Below are 20,254 nucleotides of genomic sequence, written 5' to 3'. Positions count from 1 at the left end.
TTTTTACCCGTTGGGCTTTTTGAGGGTTTGATGTCGATTGAAAGCCCTTCTACTTTTTGTGCCTTAGCACGATTGTGTTAAGGTAATTTGATACCTCTTAAGGTTTTTTGAGGGATGATTTTATCGAAGCTCTTTTTATTATTTGCCGATGGTAGCCTTTTTTAACCGGTTTTTCAAAAAATTTGAAGGCCTCTTTTGATTGCGGGGTTCGGACGTCTCCGAACCGCATTAATTTGGCCGTAGCCTTTGGGTATGCCTTTTGGGCTTATTTCCTAATAACACTTCAAACTTGTTCGAGGTGTTAGTCACCGAGAAAGATGTCCTTGGTCGATAGATCGAGGGACGCCTCTTGAGGTCTTATGAATTTGAGTTTAGATAACTCGAATATGTTGATTGTCGATGACATTCCCCGAGTGTTCGAGGAATACTTGCGCTTGACCCTTGAGCCATTTCTCGCAAAATCATAAGTATGGAGCTCGTATAGTAGCAAATTTTCTTTAAGACACAAAGTGTTTGATATAGAAAGAATGCTTCTTTGAATAATTTATACATGCGTACATGTTTTGCCATCAGGGCTTGACTAATCTATATGGACACGGCTCACTCGACCGTTTGGCCCATTACAAAGTTTCCCTATCAAGACCCTTTGACATGAAGTATTTTTCTCGAAAATATAACCTACGAGGGTGATGCCCCCAGTATCCGAGGTTGATTGTAAAGAAGCCTTGGATACTGTTGAAATTTCCTCAGGTAGCACATAATTGTTGCCTCGTTAAAAACCTCGCCAGAAAAATCTATTTGGGATAAAAAACAATCTAAGGGAAAAAGAGTGAAACGCGTGCTTTAAAACCTAAGGTCTTCGTGTTGAAGAGTTTCCTCGATGTCTTCGATCGAACACCTGCAATAAGTTAGTATCAAATACAAATGTAAAAGGGAGATTCATACCTCAGCAATAAAATCATTTGAGTAGTGATACATTCCAATTGTTTGGGAATTGTTCGCCCTCCATTGTGCCGAGTTTGTAAGATCCTTTTCCAATGATACCGAGGACCCGATATGGTCCTTCCCAGTTTGGGCCTTGTTTCCCTTCGTTTGGGTCTCGAGTATTGAGGGTGACTTTCCTTAGAAATAAGTCCCCGATTCCGAAGTGGCGAAGGTTGGCTTTTCTATTATAATATCTCTCGATTCTTTGCTTCTGTGTAGCCATCCGAACAAGCGTAGCTTCTCGTTTTTCATCCAATAGTTCAAGGCTAGTATTCATAGCCTCGTGATTTGATTTCTCCATTGCATGTCAAAATCTGACGCTAGGTGATAACTAGGGATTCTAGTTCATTTTACACTCCTTTTTACTTGAGTTTTGATTGAAAATGTATACAAATAGTCCCAAAGGATTACATGTTGTACTTGTTTGCAGGGTTTGGTCAAAAAAGTGACAAGTAGTCAAAACCAGCTAAAAAAAAAGGAGTGAAACCTGCACAAGTACCAAGAACAAGTCAAGGCACTGCTGCAGCATAAAATCCACTGCAGCCGCAACAGACCCACCACGGCCGCAGTCCATTTAGTGCGGTCCGTGGTGGAAAAGATCAGAGAGATGCAATTTTGGAAGCTCAAGCACTGCGGTCCGTGGTAGATTCTTCGCGGTCGCAGTTGCCTCATCGCGGCCGCAATCCATTTTATGCGGTCCGCGGAGAGTGGATTCAGAGAGCCGGGAGTTTGGAAGTTGGAAGCCACTGCGGTCCGCGGTCCATTTTGTGCGGACCGCAGTGAAGCCACCGCGGCCGCAATGAATTTTATGCGGTCCGCGGTGGACAGATTCAGAGACTCAGAAATTAAGCCAAAAAGCCTCACTGCGGCTGCGGTGCATTTTCTGCGGTCCGCGGTACCTCCGTCAAGGGTATTTTTGTCCAGAAAATTCGGCCTTGTATAAATACTCTTTTTTAGATTTTTAGGGTATCTATCTTTTAGCTGAGCACGTGAACGGTGGTTTTAGTCTATTTTGAGTAATTTTATAGCTGGTTTAACATTAAATCTTCAATTCTTAGTTTGTAATCATATTATATGGGCTATTCTTCATCTAAATATCTTATTTCTTTCATTATTTTGAGTAGCTAGACCCATTAGCTAGGGTTGTGGCTCAACCCTAGTGTGGGTATTTGATGGGTCTTTTGTTCTAAGGTTTAGATGTTTATGGGTGGTTGATAGTTGGATTGATTTGTGTTATCCATGTTGAATTGGTGGTTGCAAACACTAATTTGTGCCTATTTGACTTGGGATCTTCTTGAGAAAGAGAGCTTGAGTCTAGAAAAATCAGTTCAACAAGGAATTGGGGCGTATTCAAGAGATTGATAGCCCCAATTAAAGGGTTAAATCTAGAGATAGTAATACCCGACTTGAGCCTACATTGCTTGCATAATTTTGACACCCAATTGGTCTTGAGAAAGTCAATTAGGGCAAAGTCACTGAAGCTACCGAGAGGTATAGAGTGAGTAGTGTCGTACGTTGGCTATATCGCGATCCCAAACATAACAGCTTTGCCTTAGGCTTTAGAACCCGTCAAGTATTCACCTAGGAGAAAGTCACTTCCCTAGTGCCTCGTTAACCATTTAGAAAACCTTACAAGCATTCATACTTAGCTTAATTTCGCATATCATTAGCATAAAATTAGAAGTAACCAACAAACAAATATGATTGGAAGTGTAATCAAGAGCACTACGCACTGCTAGATTAGATAGAAATCCAACTCCAAACATTGTTGTAGCTCCCTGTGGATTCGATCCCGACCTTCTCGAGTAAAAGTTGCATCGACCGCTCTTGCCACTTTGTAGTGGTGTAGGGTTGGACGCGATCACTAGGTTCCCCGACCTCGACTGGAATTAAGGTCTCGAAGCCATATACTAAGGAGAACGGGGTTGCCCCAGTGCTGGACTTCGATGTCATTCGATATGCCCAAAGGACTTTGGGTAGAACTTCTCTCCATTTCCCCTTAGCGTCGTTCAACCTTTTCTTTAAGTTTTGAATGATAGTCTTGTTTGTCGATTCGGCTTGTCCGTTCCCACTAGGATGATACGGCGTTGATAATATTCTTTTTGTTTTGTGCTCCTTGAGGAACTTTGTCACCTTGCTGTCGATAAACTGTTTTCCATTATCACACACTATTTCGGGGGGTATCCCAAATCGACATACGATGTGATCCCAGATGAAGTCTATAACTTCTTTCCTCTGACTTTCTCGAACGCCTTTGCTTCAACCCATTTAGAGAAATAATCAGTCATAAATAAAATGAACTTAGCTTTACCTGGAGCCGTTGGCAGAGAGCCAACGATATCCATCCCCCATTTCATGAATGGCCATGGGGATAGGACTGAATGAAGTTGCTCCCTGGCTGATGGATCATCGGTGCAAACCTTTGACCCTTATCATATTTTCAAACAAACTCCTTGGTTTCTTTTTCCATGCTATCCTAGTAGTATCCTACTCTAGTGATTTTGCAAACCAACGACTCGACGCCGGAGTGGTTCCCACAAGTGCCTTCATGGATCTCTCATAAAACATAATCGGTGTCCCCTGGTCCCAAACATACTGCCAATGGTCCATCGAATGTCGTTCTGTATAATGTTCCATCTTCATTTATTGTGAATTGGTCGGCTTTGGTTCATAGGACCCTCAACTCTTTAGGGTCCGACGGGAGCTTTCCGTTCTTCAAGTATTCAATATATTTATTCCTCCAATCCCAGGTCAGGCTTGTAGAGTTTATCTCGGCATGACCTTCCTCGATCACAAATCTCGAGAGTTGAACGACATTCCCCGAGCTAATCTCATCTTCCTCGATCGATGACCCCATATTTGCAAGTGCATCGGCCTCACTGTTTTGTTCTCGAGGTACATGCTGTAAAGTCCATTCTTTGAAACGGTGCAAAGTTACCTGCAGCTTGTCCAAATACCTTTGCATTCTATCCTCTCAAACTTCGAAAGTTTTGTTCACTTAGTTCACCACCAGTAAAGAGTCACACTTGGCTTCAATGACTTCCGCTCCCAAGCTTTTAGCTAGCTCGTGACCTGCAATCATGGCCTCGTACACGGCCTCATTGTTAGTTAACCTAGGAGTTTTGATAGACTGCCTAATAGTGCTACCGGTGGGTGGCTTCAGAACGATGCCTAACCCGGACCCCTTCATATTCGAAGCGCCGCTGTGAAAAGGGTCCACAGCCCCGATGATGTGCCTGACTTCAATAAAAGTTGTTTTTCAACTTCGGGTACGAGGGCCGGCGTAAAATCGGCTACGAAGTCTACCCAAATTTGGGACTTGATGGCCGTTCGAGGTTGGTACTTGATATCATACCCACTGAGTTCGACGGCCCATTTGGCCAATCGGACCGATAGTTCGAGATTGTGTAAAATATTACGAAGTGGGTAAGTGGTTAATACACATATGAGGTGACATTGAAAGTATGGTTTTAACTTTCTAGAAGCACTTATTAGTGCAAGTGCCAATTTCTCTAAGTGTGGATACCTTGTTTCTGCTTCTCCTAAGGTTCGACTTACATAATAAACGGGAAATTGCATACCTTGCTCTTCCCGAACTAGGACACCACTTTCCGCTATTTTCGATACTGCCAAGTACAAGTAGAGTTTCTCATCTGCCTTTGGCATGTGAAGCAGTGGTGGGATCGATAGGTACCGCTTTAGTCCTTCTAACGCTTGTTGGCACTCGGGGGTCCAGGTAAAATCATTCTTCTTTTTGATCAAAGAGACAAATCTATTGCTTTGATCCGACGACCTCGAGATGAATCGGCCTAAAGCAGTTATCCGTCCAGTCAGCCTCTGCACAGCCTTTACACTGTCCACGACGGTGATGTCTTCGATGGCCTTGATTTTATCGGCATTGATCTCGATTCTCCGATTCGACACCATAAAGCCCAGGAATTTGCCCAAACCGACCCCGAAAGCACATTTTTTGGGGTTGAGCTTCATGTTATATCTCCTCAAAATCTCGAACGTTTCCTGCAAATGAGCCAAATGGTCCTCTGCGCACAGGGACTTAACCAGCATGTCATCGATATAAACTTCCATTGACTTACCTATTTGTTCTTCGAACATTTTATTTACTAGGCGTTGGTAAGTAGCCCCGACATTTTTTAGCCCGAAGGGCATCACGTTATAACAATATATTCCATACTTAGTAATAAACAAAGTATTTTCCTGGTCTTCCAGGTTCATTTGAATTTGACTATACCCGGAATAGGCATCGAGAAAGGTAAGGATCTCGTGGCCAGCCGTGGCGTCGATCATGCAGTCGATGTTAGGTAGTGGAAAAGAATCTTTGGGGCAGGCCTTGTTTAAATCCTTATAGTCTACACACATTCTAAGTTTGTTCCCTTTTTTAGGGAATACAACTATATTGGCTAGCCATTCGAGATATTTTACTTCCCGAATGGACCCTATTTTGAGAAGTTTAGTTACCTCGTCCTTTATGAATGCATGCTTTACCTTGGACTAGGGCCTTCGCTTTTGTTTCACCGATTTGAACCTGGGGTCAAGGCTTAGTCGATGCGTCACTATCTCTGGTGGATCCCTGTCATATCTAAATGGGACCAAGCAAAACAATCCATGTTATCAATAAGAAATTGAACAAGCTTTTTCCTGAGTTCGGGGGTTAACCCCGTTCCCAGGTATACCTTTCGCTCGGGCAGGTGCTCGATCAATATAACCTGTTCCAACTCTTCGACCGTTGATTTGGTGGCATCAGTGTCTTCGGGAACAATAAAGGTTCGAGGGGTCAGAAAATCCTCATCTTCTTCTTCTTCTTCCATCTCCTGTTTTCTCGATTCGGTCGAGGCTAGTAGCTATGATTGCTATTTGGCTTCCTGTTTACATTTGATGCCCCATCTGTCCAATGTTGATAGTGTTGGTATCGGTATTACCTCATCGACCACAAACATTTCCTTTGCGGCATGTTGCTCCCTGTATACTGTTTGTACACCGTTCGTTGTCGGAAATTTCATTATTTGGTGGAGAGTCGATGGGACTGCCCTCATGTTGTGGATCCAAGGCCTTCCGAGTAGGGCATTATGCCTCATGTCGCCCTTGATCACGTGGAATTCGGTATCTTGAATGGTTCTAGCTACGTTCACTTGTAAAATAATCTCCCATTTAGTTGTTTCACTAGCCATGTTGAAGTCGTTTAAGATCCGAGTTGCTGGTACTATTTGATCTTGTAGGCCGAGTTGCTCCACGACCCTCGATCGGATGATATTTGCTGAGCTACCTGGATCCACTAAAACACGCTTAACTTGAACTTTATTTATTAAGATAGAAATTACCAGAGCGTCATTGTGTGGTTGAGAAATGCCTTCTTCTTTTTCGTCATTGAATGATAAGGAGTCCTCGGGCACATAATCCCGGGTCCGCTTCTCCCTAGTAATTGATACCTTAGTACGTTTGATCACGGGCCCTTGTGGAATATCGAGCCCGCCGACGATCATATAAATGACATGTTATGGTTCCTCCTGTTCATTTTTCCTATTGGCATCTTTGTCTCTGAAATGATTCTTGGCTCGATCGCTAAGGAGCTCTCAAAGGTGGCCCTCGTTGAATAGACGGGCTACCTCTTCCCTTAATTGCCTGTAATCCTCGGTCTTGTGACCATGCGTGCCATGATACTTGCACATCAAATTTGGTTTTCTTTGGGAAGGATCGGTTTGTATGGGTCTGGGCCATCTAGTATCTTTGATCCTTTCGATTGCTGATACAATGCCTGATGCATCGATGCTAAAGTTATATTCCGATAACCGAGGTGCCTCTACGGGATCGGCATGCTTATCAAAACTGCTTTTGATCATAAGTCCACGAGAATTTTTTCCTCGATAGTTTCTTCGATCATTCCGGGAGGGATTGCGTCCCGAGCCTTTGTTCCTTCGATCGGCGGTATATGGTTGATATCGTTCCCTGTTCGACCTTAGTTCCTTGTCGATGTCCCTCGGGTTTTTAATTGCTAACCTGTTTGGATGTACTGAACCGTAAGGGACTCCTAATTGGTCGTCCTCGATCCTGATCTTCGATTGATATCCATTGTGCGCATCTGCCCAAGTTACAGCTGGATACTCGACCAAATTTTGTTTCAACTATCGTGATGCTATCGAACTCCGCTCGTTCAACCCTTGGGTGAAAGCTTGAATGGCCCAATCATCTGTGACCGATGGCAACTCCATGTTTTCCATTTGAAATCGGGATACGAACTCCCTTAGCATTTCGTTTTCCCTTTGTCTTATCTTAAAAACGTTCGATTTTCTTGTTGCGACCTTTATGGCCCCGGCGTGTGCCTTCACGAAAGAATCTGCTAATATGGCAAATGAGTCGATGTAATTTGGCGACAGGTTGTGATACCAAATCATTGCTCCCTTTGACAAAGTTTTCCCAAATTTTTTCAGCAAAACAGACTCAATCTCATCATCATCTAAGTCATTTCCTTTAATTCTGCATGTGTACGAAAGTGATGTGTTCATTAGAACCGGTGGTCCCATTGTATTTAGGTATATCCGACATACAGAACTTCTTAGGAATGGGCTTCGGAACCGCGCTCTGAGGAAAAGGCTTTTGCACGAACTTTTTTGAATCCAAACCCTTCAAGATCGGGGGTTTCCCCGGTATCTGATCAACTCGGGAATTGTATGTTTCCATTTTTTTATCATTATCTTCAATTTTTTTCTCCCCCGACTCAATTCTTTTGGTGAGCTCCTCGAGCATTTTCATAATTGTAGGATCAGTCCCTGATCCGTTACCATTCGACCTTTCTGTCACTGGCTCGGTACGACGAGTGATTTCCGGCTCGACCACACTCGGAGTTCTATGTTGACTTTGAAGCTGAGCAATATCGGCCTGTTGAGCCTGGAGCATCTCAAATATTACCTGGAGACTAACTCCCCGTCTCCTACGCCCTATTTTTCTTGGCCACCAGATCGGCCTTCCCTGCGCGCACTCCCTTTGGGTCCATGCCTAAATCCGCATTAATGCAATGTGCGAACTGATATCGACTGGGTCGACGACCGGTACTCCCCCGAGATTAGTCGGTGGCACCCCGACTCCTGGAGCAATTACATTGTTGTTTTCTCTGTGAGATCCAAGACCCTCATCACCATGTACGGGTACGTTTTGTGAGTTTGACATGCTTTAACCTGAGAGCAAAAATACTTGACAAGAACAAGTGTGAAAATAACGTGTGTTATCAGAATCAGCACTAAAACAATCACTATTACCCTTAGCCCGACGGTGGACGCCAAACTGTTTACCCTAAAGTTCGAGTAACAATTAAACTTGTATTGTGGTTTTAAGGATATGTGATTTAATTCAACGCCAATTGATAAACAAGGGATTAAATAAACAAATTAAAGAGTAAAGTAGACCAAACCAGTGTGTAGGCTAAGTCTCGAGCTCGACCTGTGACGGTCTCGAGGTATGATTATGGGAATAAATGATAAAACAATTCTAAAGAACAGTAGGTATAATAGCAAGAGAATAAAGTATGTATATTTTCTTATCAGTGAACAATGGGTCTACAAATGAATAGGATCCCACCTTTTTAAATAGGGGAATCCTAAATAAGGTACACTCCTAATTACAGTAGGAAATCATATTTGACAGCTGTCTAACCGCCGAAGATCAATCCATTCCGAAATTTACGCCGTGATCGCCGGGCCGTTGCGGGTATCTCGCTCTTTCCGTTACTAAATCATAACGGTATCATCTCGAGGGACGCCTTCTTCCAACCTCGGCAAATGATATCGACCTCGACATTGAAAAGGAGCTTCGACCCCGAGCTCGGCATCTTGGCCTTCCGACGTGGTATTACTTTCTCCATCGAAGAACGAAATCAGATAGCCCCGTTTTCCACCGTATACATTCAAAAAGATACTTCTTTTGATGAATAAATGAATTATTTTTTCTTGATAATGCAGATGGAAAACGATGATCGAAATCAAACTTGAGTATTCACTCATTTTCATCCCCTTTGTACATAAGGTTGCAAAGCCATTGAGAATACACCAACGTAATACTCTCTTACCCCCACTAATCTTCTGTGAAATACTATATGAAAATAAAACTAAGTCTTTTTTGTTTTGTTGAGGAAGAGGCAAACCCGAAATAAAGAAGATAAAGAACACCAAATTTTAATGTGGAAAACCCTTCAAATCGAAGGTAAAAACCACGGGATCACAAAGATCCAAAAAGCTCCACTATAACAATAAGAGGGTTATAAAAGTTCTCCAAATTGGCTACACAACTAGAGCCAAACACGGAGCAACAATAGCAACAAGAGCAACAACTAATCAATTGAAGAAAGAGTATAATCCACAAAATCAAGCTGCTGTTCGAGACTCGAAATCAGATGCTACGAGCCTCCAAATCCGATCTCCACCGTTCAAATCCAAGAACATGATGTTTCGAACGCTCAGTCAAAATTTCAGCCCGATCCAACGGTTAACGAATCAGAAAACGTAATTTGAATTTGGCTGGTCGGAATAAAAATCTGCAGCAAAACAAATACTTTTCTTCTCTCTTCTCTCTTGATGAAAGCTCTCTCTAAACCACTCTTATGTGCTTAAGTCTTTCAAAGACTTGTATCAATGAGCATAGAATAATTTTCCAAGGTTGTCCGATTTATAGATCATGAGTGGTGCTTTCTCTTAAAGCCAAAACCAACTCTAAATAGGAACAAAAACCGAATCCAATTCCGAATAGGAACGGAAACCAAAAGAGAATAGGATTAGGCCATTGGGCCTTTGGCTGGATAACATGGGCATGAGCCCAACAAACCCCCCCTCCAGCCAAGGGGCCAAATGTGTCTTTAAGTTCAGGAACTATTGACAGGCTTCATGCCTGCCAATTTTCTGCAAAATTTATGTTTATCTGCAGCCACCGCCTTTGTCAGCATATCCGAAGGATTTTCATCAGTGTGTATCTTTTCAACCTCAAATAATTTCTGCTCCACGGCCATTCTTATCCAATGATACTTTATATTTATATGTTTGGTCTTAGAATGAAAAGTGGAGTGCTTGGTGAGACAGATAGCACTCTGATTATCACAAAATAAGATGTACCTTGGCTGCTCAAAGCCAAGATCATTAATAAACTCCTTCATCCATAATAGTTCTTTGGCACCTTCTGTGACAGCAATATATTCGGCTTCTGTGGTGGATAGAGCTATGCACTTCTGTAGTCTAGATTGCCAAGAAACAGCTCCCCCTGCAAAAGTGATCAAATAACCGGAAGTCGATCTTGAATTATCAAGATTGCCTCCTAAATCAGAGTCTGTGTAACAAACAAGTTCAGGATTGCCATTGCCAAAGCACAGCTTCAAATCTGCAGTACCTTTCAAATACCTTAATATCCATTTTACTGCATCCCAATGTTCTTTTCCAGGATTGGAAAGGAATCTACTAACAGTACCAACGGCATGTGTAATATCTGGTCTAGTGCAAACCATAGCATACATCAAGCTACCAACGGCAGAAGAGTAAGGAATACGAGACATCTCCTTTTTCTCTTCATCAGTAGATGGACTCCGACTAATACTCAATTTGAAGTGTTTAGCAAGAGGTGTACTAACCACTTTTGCATCTGTCATATTGAACCTCTTGAGTACCTTCTCAATGTATTGCTTTTGGGACAGAAATAACTCCTTTCTGTCTCTATGTCGGTGGATTTGAATGCCCAAGATTTTCTTTGCTAGCCCCAAGTCCTTCATCGCAAACGATTTGCTCAACTGCTTCTCAAGGACTGCGATTCTGGATTTATTCTTGCCAACAATAAGTATGTTGATCACGCCCAACTATGCCTTATAAAAAGGACAATGCGGTCGCTGCAAATATAATCCGGTTTACAAGTCCGGAGTCGAATCCCACAGAGAACTGAGGTTTAGCTACAGCTGTTCACTATCACCAAGAAGACACGCTTGAACAATTCCTAACTTATAGATATTAAGATTCTTGTGTTTAACTACTTAACTAACAAATTAAAATAGTAAATTAACAACTAACGATACTGAGGGTTAGAGAAAAGATTAAGGAGGTCTAGAGTTATGATTTCCCCTATTGTCGGAATCCTTCCCGCTATGTCTTCTATAATTTTGCCTAAGTATTCTCTACCGATCATGAGCACTCTTATTACCGTAAATCTCTCCCGAGTAATTACGACAATTTACTAGACGCACTCTCCCGAGCTACGCTAGCTGGCTTTTAATACAGCTCACTTCAGATCGCACCCAAGGCTTTGTTATCCCTAATCCCACCTTTAAACCCTCGGTTATTGATCCCTCATATACTCTGGGAGTGGTGTTGTTCAACAATTACCTAAATATGCACTCTCTCCCGAGTTATGCATACAAAATAGGCACAGCTAATTGAGAGCTCTTCAATCAACCAGAATATAAACGTAGTTGAACAAATAGAGAAAAGCTATGGCTCAATTATATAAAAACACAACAAGAATTTATCCTACAAAAGGTTCTATCAAAACTCTAGATAACAAATTAGCTATTCATAATAGTATGTAAAACTACAATACTAAAAGTCATAACCAACAATGAAAAATAGGAAGAGGAAGGAAAAACTCGTAGAAAAATTCTCCGCCTTGCTCCCAATGTGTTCTTGCCTCCTTAGGTCGAATCTATGTCCAAAATATGTCCCCCTCCCTTTCTTGGCCGGCTTCCTTGGTTTAATATAGCGTTTAGGGCTTAAAATCCCGTGTTTTGCACATAAGTCCCTGAAATTTCCTCCTCCTGCCGCGGTTTTGCCGCGGTCGCGGTGGAACCGCGGCCAAACATGCCCTCTGATTCTTCAGTTGTCCGCGAGTACACTCTGCCGCGGTTCTGCCGCGGTCGCAGAGGAACCGAGGTTTTTCACCCTGTTACGTTTGGAATTTGGAAAAACGTAAAATATGAAAGTTGTAGCCCATTGAGTTAGCTTTCCAACCATATATTGTGGATCCCAAATGGAATTCTGAGCAAAAAGTTATGTCTATTTTACTAGACAGTGTCAATATGCCTCCTCAAGTCTTCGTTCGTACTTAATTATCAAATTTGACCCCCGAACACGATCCCGGCTTAATTCCTTGAGCTTTTACTCAGACTTCAAAGCTTCAAATCACTTAAATTCATTCCATAACATCTATATAGCTCGGAATCACACCTACAAGGCATAAAACACACAATTAGTGCAAAACACTAGCGATTAAAGCGCAAACTCAATTAAAGTGCAGTAAATTCGAGTGTAATAAGCGACTAAAATATGCAATTATAGCCTATCATCAACACCCCACACTTAAACCATTGCTCGTCCTCGAGCAATCAAACTACACTTTTTTATAGACACGACTTTTTTAAACAATTCTCCTAACTCATCACACCAAGAGTATTTAAAATAGACTAAGCACAAAAGCGTAACATCTTCACCTCAAGATTTGACTCACAAGTAGCACACCTTATTCACAACTCACCCACTTACTCTAATATAGAGGTCACTGACATTACCTTTCCTTCATGAATCAAGTGCCTCACACAACAAAAGAGAGTAGTTCCACATAATAAAATTTAAGAACACTTAGGAACTTAAGATAGAAAGAATTCACTCACTCTCAGAAATAACATTCATATGCCACAAAAGATGCACCATAAGCTTGCCCATAGTGTCTACTCCACTAATCGAGCTCATTCAATCTTGGATCAATTAGGACTTTATTTGGTTGTAATGTAGGCTACGGGACGGGTAGGATACATTTAGATATAAGAGTGACCACACCTCCCTAAGCACTTTAATACATACATTTTAACATTTAAACCCCATACTTATGTCAAACCAAAACTCCACCTTCACATCAATTTATATTACCCCATACTTCTTTAAGCACACTTACGTCAAGAGCCACCACTTATCAAGATTTTTTTTTCAACAATCCAACTATATTTTTTTTTTCAATTCAAGTAGCTCTTCCTTTTTCAAAACAGTGCACCTTTCTCCTTATTTCATTAGTTCCACTCAAAAGCCAAACCAACCACCCCACACTTTAACTTTTATAAAGTTCATAAACAATTCAAGTGCTCATGAGAGGTTTCAATGGTTCAAATAGATGGTTAATTCGAACAAATGGGTAAGGCTTGTAATGTGGTTGCCAAAGAAACAGGATTACAAGCTCGAATGGGTTAACTACGATACATAATAATTAGGCGCGTAAAATATACATATCTGGCTCAACAAAGAAATGCCTATATCACTTCCTAGACTGAATAAAACTACTATTTCGCTTTGCAAACACACGGGGCAAGTTCTAGGCATCAAATGCAATGCACAGAATATCACAAAACCTTACACACACATGGCACATAACTCACTTATGATTGGATTCATCAAGACACCCTAGTCAGAGCAGTTAAGCAAATTTAAAATCATACAATTTAAGGTACTTATACAAGAGTCAAAAACTGAGCCTAAGCGTCACAGCCAAAGTACTCACTATTCTCAAGGCATAATAAAGTCAAGAGATATTGCTTCATTTCAAAACAAAACACAATGGCTCCTATTCCCAAAAAAAAAACTAACTACACCCGGTTCAAATAAAACCCTTGGAAAAGAACCGTGGTTTAAAGAAAAACCAAGGGGTGATTGCTACACTACCTAACAAAACAAAAAATCTTTTTGGTATTTTCTTTAGACTTACTTCGCTCAAGAAAACTGTCTAGAAGATCCGTCATCAGGAAAAGTCCAATCTTTTAAAAAAAGCAAACACAGCTAAAGTAGCATGAAAAACCACCCAGACAATCTCCTCACCCCACACTTAAAATTGTGCATTGTCCCCAATGCACATCCATACATACAAGAAGGTAAAAGAAACTCCCTGGTAGGCCAAAGGCCGAAGCACTAGCCGCTCCTGGGGTACTCAGACTTCTCCCAGCTTGGTCCTTCGTGCGGGTACCTCACACTTAGTTCCAACCATTTCATTTGTTGGTGCATCCTTCCAATACCTTTGTTTTCCATGCTCCTTGAAAATAAAAACATTGACACTACAAAAATAATATAATAAAAAAAAATATAAAAAAAATAAAAGAAAGCAATAAAGCTGGGTTGCCTCCCAACGAGCGCTTGATTTAACGTCGCGGCACGACGTGAATCACTTTCTGCCTCCACTTTGAACTTATGAATCGGACCCCAAGTTTTGATTCTGCTCTATGATCATGCTCCTGGGGTGGTAGAACGAATCTGGCTGGCCCAATAAAATAATGTAGTATTCTGCGCTTCTTGGCCTTTATATGAGGTGTGTAATCCCGACTTTCTGGCAAGAAGAATTCCAGAATGTAAGCACTTTGTTCCTCATTCCTTGACTCCTCAAATGGCTCGGACGACTCTATTTCCATATCATCATCTAAACACAATGTGGAAAAATGCTTGGAGTGAGGACCAATGCGCTCAACTACATGAACATTGGGACTGTCTACATTCTCAACACTAATGACAATAGAATCAACTAAATATGTATCCTCAATATCCTTGGTTGACTCTAGTATCTCTTCTACAACATCGACATCCTCAAAATCTAGTGCGATTGATTGTTGGTGTTCTACTCTAGCCTCCTCCTCTAGCTCATCCTCATATTTTTTTAAATCCTCCAGTAATATGGCAATTTCTACAGCCCTTTCTTGCTCATATTGGCTACTATCCACAATGTCAACTTGTTGCGCTTTACCAGGTTCAATTATTTTATTCGCTTGAGCCTCCAAGTTGTGAATAGTTGCCCCTTGCCTTGGTACCCGCAGTTGTATCTCATCATATTGTTTCGTAAGGCACTTTAGCATATCCTCGATCTCTTTCAGGTCCTCATACCTGGGTTCTTTGCTCCTATTAACTTCACCAAAAAAAGAAGAACCATCAAAGTAAGGGGTTGGGGGAAGTAAGAAATATAAGTACAACCGTGAAAGTGGCCATCTTGACCACCACATCATATCACACACATTCCACACATAAGATTGAGTTGGTGTACAAAACTCACTCTCAGGAATATTTTGATAATTTTGCCCTGGGTGGTTTCCTTCACAATATGCATAAGGAGGATAAAAGTAGGAATTACCAACAACAAAAATTCTCATAATTCCATGATGTTATGTTTCTCAAATAAACAAATAAAACTAAAATAAAAAAAAGTAAAAAAAATCAAATAATAAAATAAAAGTTCAAACTTGAAACCTAGCAATATGTACACCTACAACTACACCGTTAGTTCCCCGGCAACGGCGCCAAAATTTGATCACGCCCAACTATGCCTTATAAAAAGGACAATGCGGTCGCTACAAATATAATCCGGGTTTACAAGTCCGGAGTCGAATCCCACAGAGAACTGAGTTTAGCTACAGCTGTTCACTATCACCAAGAAGACAAGCTTGAACAATTCCTAACTTATAGATATTAAGATTCTTGTGTTTAACTACTTAACTAACAAATTAAAATAGTAAATTAACAACTAACGATACTGAGGGTTAGAGAAAAGATTAAGGAGGTCTAGAGTTATGATTTCCCCTATTGTCGGAATCCTTCCCGCTATGTCTTCTATAATTTCGCCTAAGTATTCTCTATCGATCATGAGCACTTGAATTACCGTAAATCTCTCCCGAGTAATTACGACAATTTATTAGACGCACTCTCTCGAGCTACGCTAGCTGGTTTTTAATACAGCTCACTTCAGATCGCACCCAAGGCTTCGTTATCCCTAATCCCACCTTTAAACCCTCGGTTATTGATCCCTCATATACTTTGGGAGTGGTGTTGTGTCAACAATTACCTAAAATATGCACTCTCTCCCGAGTTATGCATACAAATAGGCACAGCTAATTGAGAGCTCTTCAATCAACCAGAATATAAACGTAGTTGAACAAATAGAGAAAAGCTATGGCTCAATTATATAAAAACACAACAAGAATTTATCCTACAAAAGGTTCTATCAAAACTCTAGATAACAAATTAGCTATTCATAATAGTATGTAAAACTACAATACTAAAAGTCATAACCAACAATGAAAAATAGGAAGAGGAAGGAAAAACTCGTAGAAGAATTCTCCGCCTTGCTCCCAATGTGTTCTTGCCTCCTTAGGTTGAATCTATGTCCAAAATATGTCCCCCTCCCTTTCTTGCGTCCGGCTTCTTGGTTTAATATAGGGTTTAGGGCTTAAAATCCCGTGTTTGCACATAAGTCCCTGAAATTTCCGCCTCCTGCCGCGGTCGCGGTGGAACCGCGGCCAAACATGCCCTCTGATTTTTCAGTTGTCCGCGAGTACACTCTGTCGGGTTCTGCCGCGTCGCGGCGGAACCGCGGTTTTTCACCCTGTTCCGTTTGGAATTTGGAAAAACATAAAAACATGAAAGTTGTAGCCCTTTGAGTTAGCTTTCCAACCATATGTTGTGGATCCCAAATGGAGTTCTGAGTAAAAAGTTATGTCTATTTTACTAGACAGTACGCAATATGCCTCCTCAAGTCTTCGTTCGTACTTAATTATCAAATTTGACCCCCGAACACGATCCCGGCTTAATTCCTTGAGCTTTTTCTCAGACTTCAAAGCTTCAAATCACTTAAATTCATTACATAACATCTATATAGCTCGGAATCACACCTACAAGGCACAAAACACACAATTAGTGCAAAACACTAGCGAATAAAGTGCAAACTCAATTAAAGTGCAGTAAATTCGAGTGTAATAAGCGATTAAAATATGCAATTATAGCCTATCATCATATGTCATCCACATAAAGCAATAAAATAATAAAATCATTGTCACACCTCCTTTTTCACTACACCCGCAAGGGCGTAAAGGAGTTTTTCCACTTAAAGGACAATCAGAACGGGATTTATTATTAAGGTTCAGAGTCGCCACTTGGGAGATTAATGGTGTCCCAAGTCACCGGTTCAGAATCCCGAACCGAGGAAATTATGACTCTGTTAACAGTCCGCGAACCAGAAATCCGGGTAAGGAATTCTGTTAACACCCAGGGGAAGGTGTTAGGCATTCCCGGATTCCGTGGTTCTAGCACGGTCGCTCGACTGTCATATTTGGCTTATTATTTGATTTTAATACATGTTTTGGATTTATGTCTTTAGCTTTGAACCGCTTTTATTATTATTGTTTATTTTAAAAGAATTGCAACGTCGTGAAAACGTTGTCTCGAACCACGTCACATAAATGCACCCGTGGTTTTGACACATTTTGACTTCGTTGAGATTTGGATTTGGGTCACATAAATGTGCACCCGTATTAGAATGTAAAATTATTTAAAGTGCGTGCCTAAAGAGACTATCGCGTTATTATCTTTGGGGAAGGCCGTGAAATTCGCTAAACGGCCTATCCCGAATTCTAAGTATTTAATATAATGTTTATGAGGGCCCCGCAATTTATGTATGTTGTCTGGCAAGGCTCATCTCGTTTTTATTCAAAGGCTGACCCTAAAGCGGCTATGATTTTTCTAATTATTTCGTCTCCAAAAAAAGACAAGAAAAGTCCTAAATAACTTGGTTATTGGGCTAAGGTAAACCAGGCATTGGCCCAGGTCCAAATGTGAAGGAAATAAGCTCTGAACCTGGGCTTGCGCAGCAGATGGCCTGAGGCTCAAAGGCTGTTATATCCCTGCCCCTTTAAACTCAATTGAACCACAATTTAATTAAACAAAGGTTTGCTGGAATTACTTCAAATTACTCCAGATGTGTTCCACCAGTTGGCAATCACGAAAAAATAATACTCACATTCGAACTACTGAAGCAATGATCCCTCATGAACTCTAACTGTCTAAATTCGAACAGGTTAACACACTCAAGCCAGTCCAATAATGATGCATAATTCAATTCAAGTAAACTATTGATTTGAACCATTAACCCTAAGTTATTAATCTGCTTACCTGCTACTGAATTACTGGAGGTTACTAAAGGCACAACAAACTGAGAAAATTGAGTTTTAACAAAGTAGTCATGAATGAATCTACTGGTATCAGCTACCGCAACACAAGGCTATTTGAGACATCGTTTCTCGACTTGAAATCATAATTTACATAGATTTCATATAATTGATCTAGCATTCTCATGTGAATCCAACCAATTCTGATTTTTTGAACTTATCAATGAAACAATGAAACTAGGACCAGCAGTAGATATACTAAACTAGGCTAGACAATCACAGGTTTGACAGTCCAAGTTTAATTTTATACAATCCAATTTTAGTTTCACTATGTATACAGGCGTATCAATATACTACTAACCAAATCAAAAATAATCTGAACAATATAAGAATTGTTAAAATAACAAAGCAATCAGAATCCAGGTTTCAACTTCATTTCATGTTTTCAACAGGAAGATGCCTACATCAAATCAGTCTCGAAGTGTACCTGGATTCGAATGAAAAAACACAGATGAGAAGGAGGAATAGATCAGCAGCAGTAACAACGATTCTCAGCAGCAGTAACAACAATTCTCAGCAACAGTTCAGAAACGATTTTAAACCAAAACACTTCGCAAAGCCCAGGAATACACCACAGAAACCAGCACCCAATAAATTGACCCAAAACTGACTCGATTGAAACTCCAAACCCACTTGAAATCAGGCCAGGACTACTTCTGAACTTCAGCTACCAAGGATTGAGCTAAGAGATGCAAATCAACCACTAGAACTTGAAATTAACCTGAGAAATTGAATAAAACAGTATTTTTTTTTTTGTAATTTCTGTTGTTTTTGGCTTTTTGAATTTTGAACTTTCTGATTTCAGATCTGGAAAACTCAGAGAATACTGATTTTGGGAGGGAAATATTTTGAGGGCTCCCAAAACTTGCAAATGAGGCAAGGGCATGCCCTTTATAGGCACAAATGAGTGAGTATCAGATTTCAGTTTTTTCTTCTAAGGTCCTTCTTTAATTTCAGTTTAGTCCCTGAGTTTTTAACTTGGGACACAAGCAACTATCACTAATAAATCAATCTAAACTAAACTTTTAACTACCACCCCTCCTAGAAGCTTCTAGTAATTCCCAAATTCAGTCCCCAAATGAAATCCCCAAATTAACCCTTTATTAACTAATTAGACTAAGGACTGACCAGCTAACTCTAATCAACTAAACTAAAACTGGATATACTCAACTATAATTAGAAGTTAACTAACTAAACTAAGCATTAATCACAGAATTTTGTTCAATTATTAACCAATTCAATCAACAATCAAAAGTAAACCCTTACCAGCTATTAGTCTAACATAATTAAGACCAGAAGTTGAGCTAAATCAGAAAACATTTAAAAGACAACTATTAAACTAATCGGAACGAATAGCTAACATGCGATAATTAAACTAAAAAAAAAAACCAATCGAACCCTCAGCCTTAACTAATCGTGCAAACTAATTACTATCAAAATCATTCTAGCACTCTACATGAATCCACATGCTAGCAAGAAAAACAGAGATAGAAGAGTGACTGAAAAAGGAAAGAAAAGAAAGGGAACGAACTTACTAAAAACAAAATCCGGCCAGTTTCGCAATCCAAATTCAATTAACTCCGGTAGGAATTGAACACCATCAATCACAGATTCATTATGAGGAAGGTCCCAGGATCAGGTGGTATCAATTTGGAGAGATTTGGGGCAACTAGGGTTTTGGCCGGAAAACCTTTGATTTAATATTCGAGGCATTTCAGTCATATTCGAGGAAAGGAACTTAGGTATTTGAGATGACGAGGCTGAGGAGAATCTACGGTGTTAATTTGGCGGCCATTGGCGTAACTGGCGTCGTGGCCGAAAAAGTTTTGGGGAAAGATTCGACGAGCTGGGCCGGGATTTGAAGGAAACGGGTAGTGGATTCATGATGAGGGAGAAGAGGGGGTCTCGTGGTGTTATTTTGGGGTGGTTTGGGAGGAGTGGCATTCGCCGGTCGGCGGCGGCTCCGGCGAGATACAGAGAGGTACGAGGAAGGAGGCCATGTCTCTTAGGTTAAGAGAGAATTCGGACAGTTATAATAGAATACCAAGAGCTATCATGGGCCGTTAGATTAAGGATGAGGGACGGTTCAGATTGGTTGCAAAATGGGAACTCCAAACGCTGTCGTTCTGAGAGAGAAGGGGAAACGGACCGGGTTAAGCCATTTGGTTTGGGTCGAACTGAGGCGATTTTGGGCCTTTGTTTTTGTTTTGGGCTTAGGCAAATTTAGGTAAAACCACAGCCCACATCTGATTTTCCCTTCATTTGTTTCCTTTTAAT

Source organism: Nicotiana attenuata, chromosome 1 (assembly GCF_001879085.1).
Source record: "Nicotiana attenuata strain UT chromosome 1, NIATTr2, whole genome shotgun sequence".
Lineage (NCBI taxonomy): Eukaryota > Viridiplantae > Streptophyta > Magnoliopsida > Solanales > Solanaceae > Nicotiana > Nicotiana attenuata.
The sequence above is the reverse complement of the archived record's forward strand: the minus strand, read 5'-3'. Positions refer to the sequence as shown.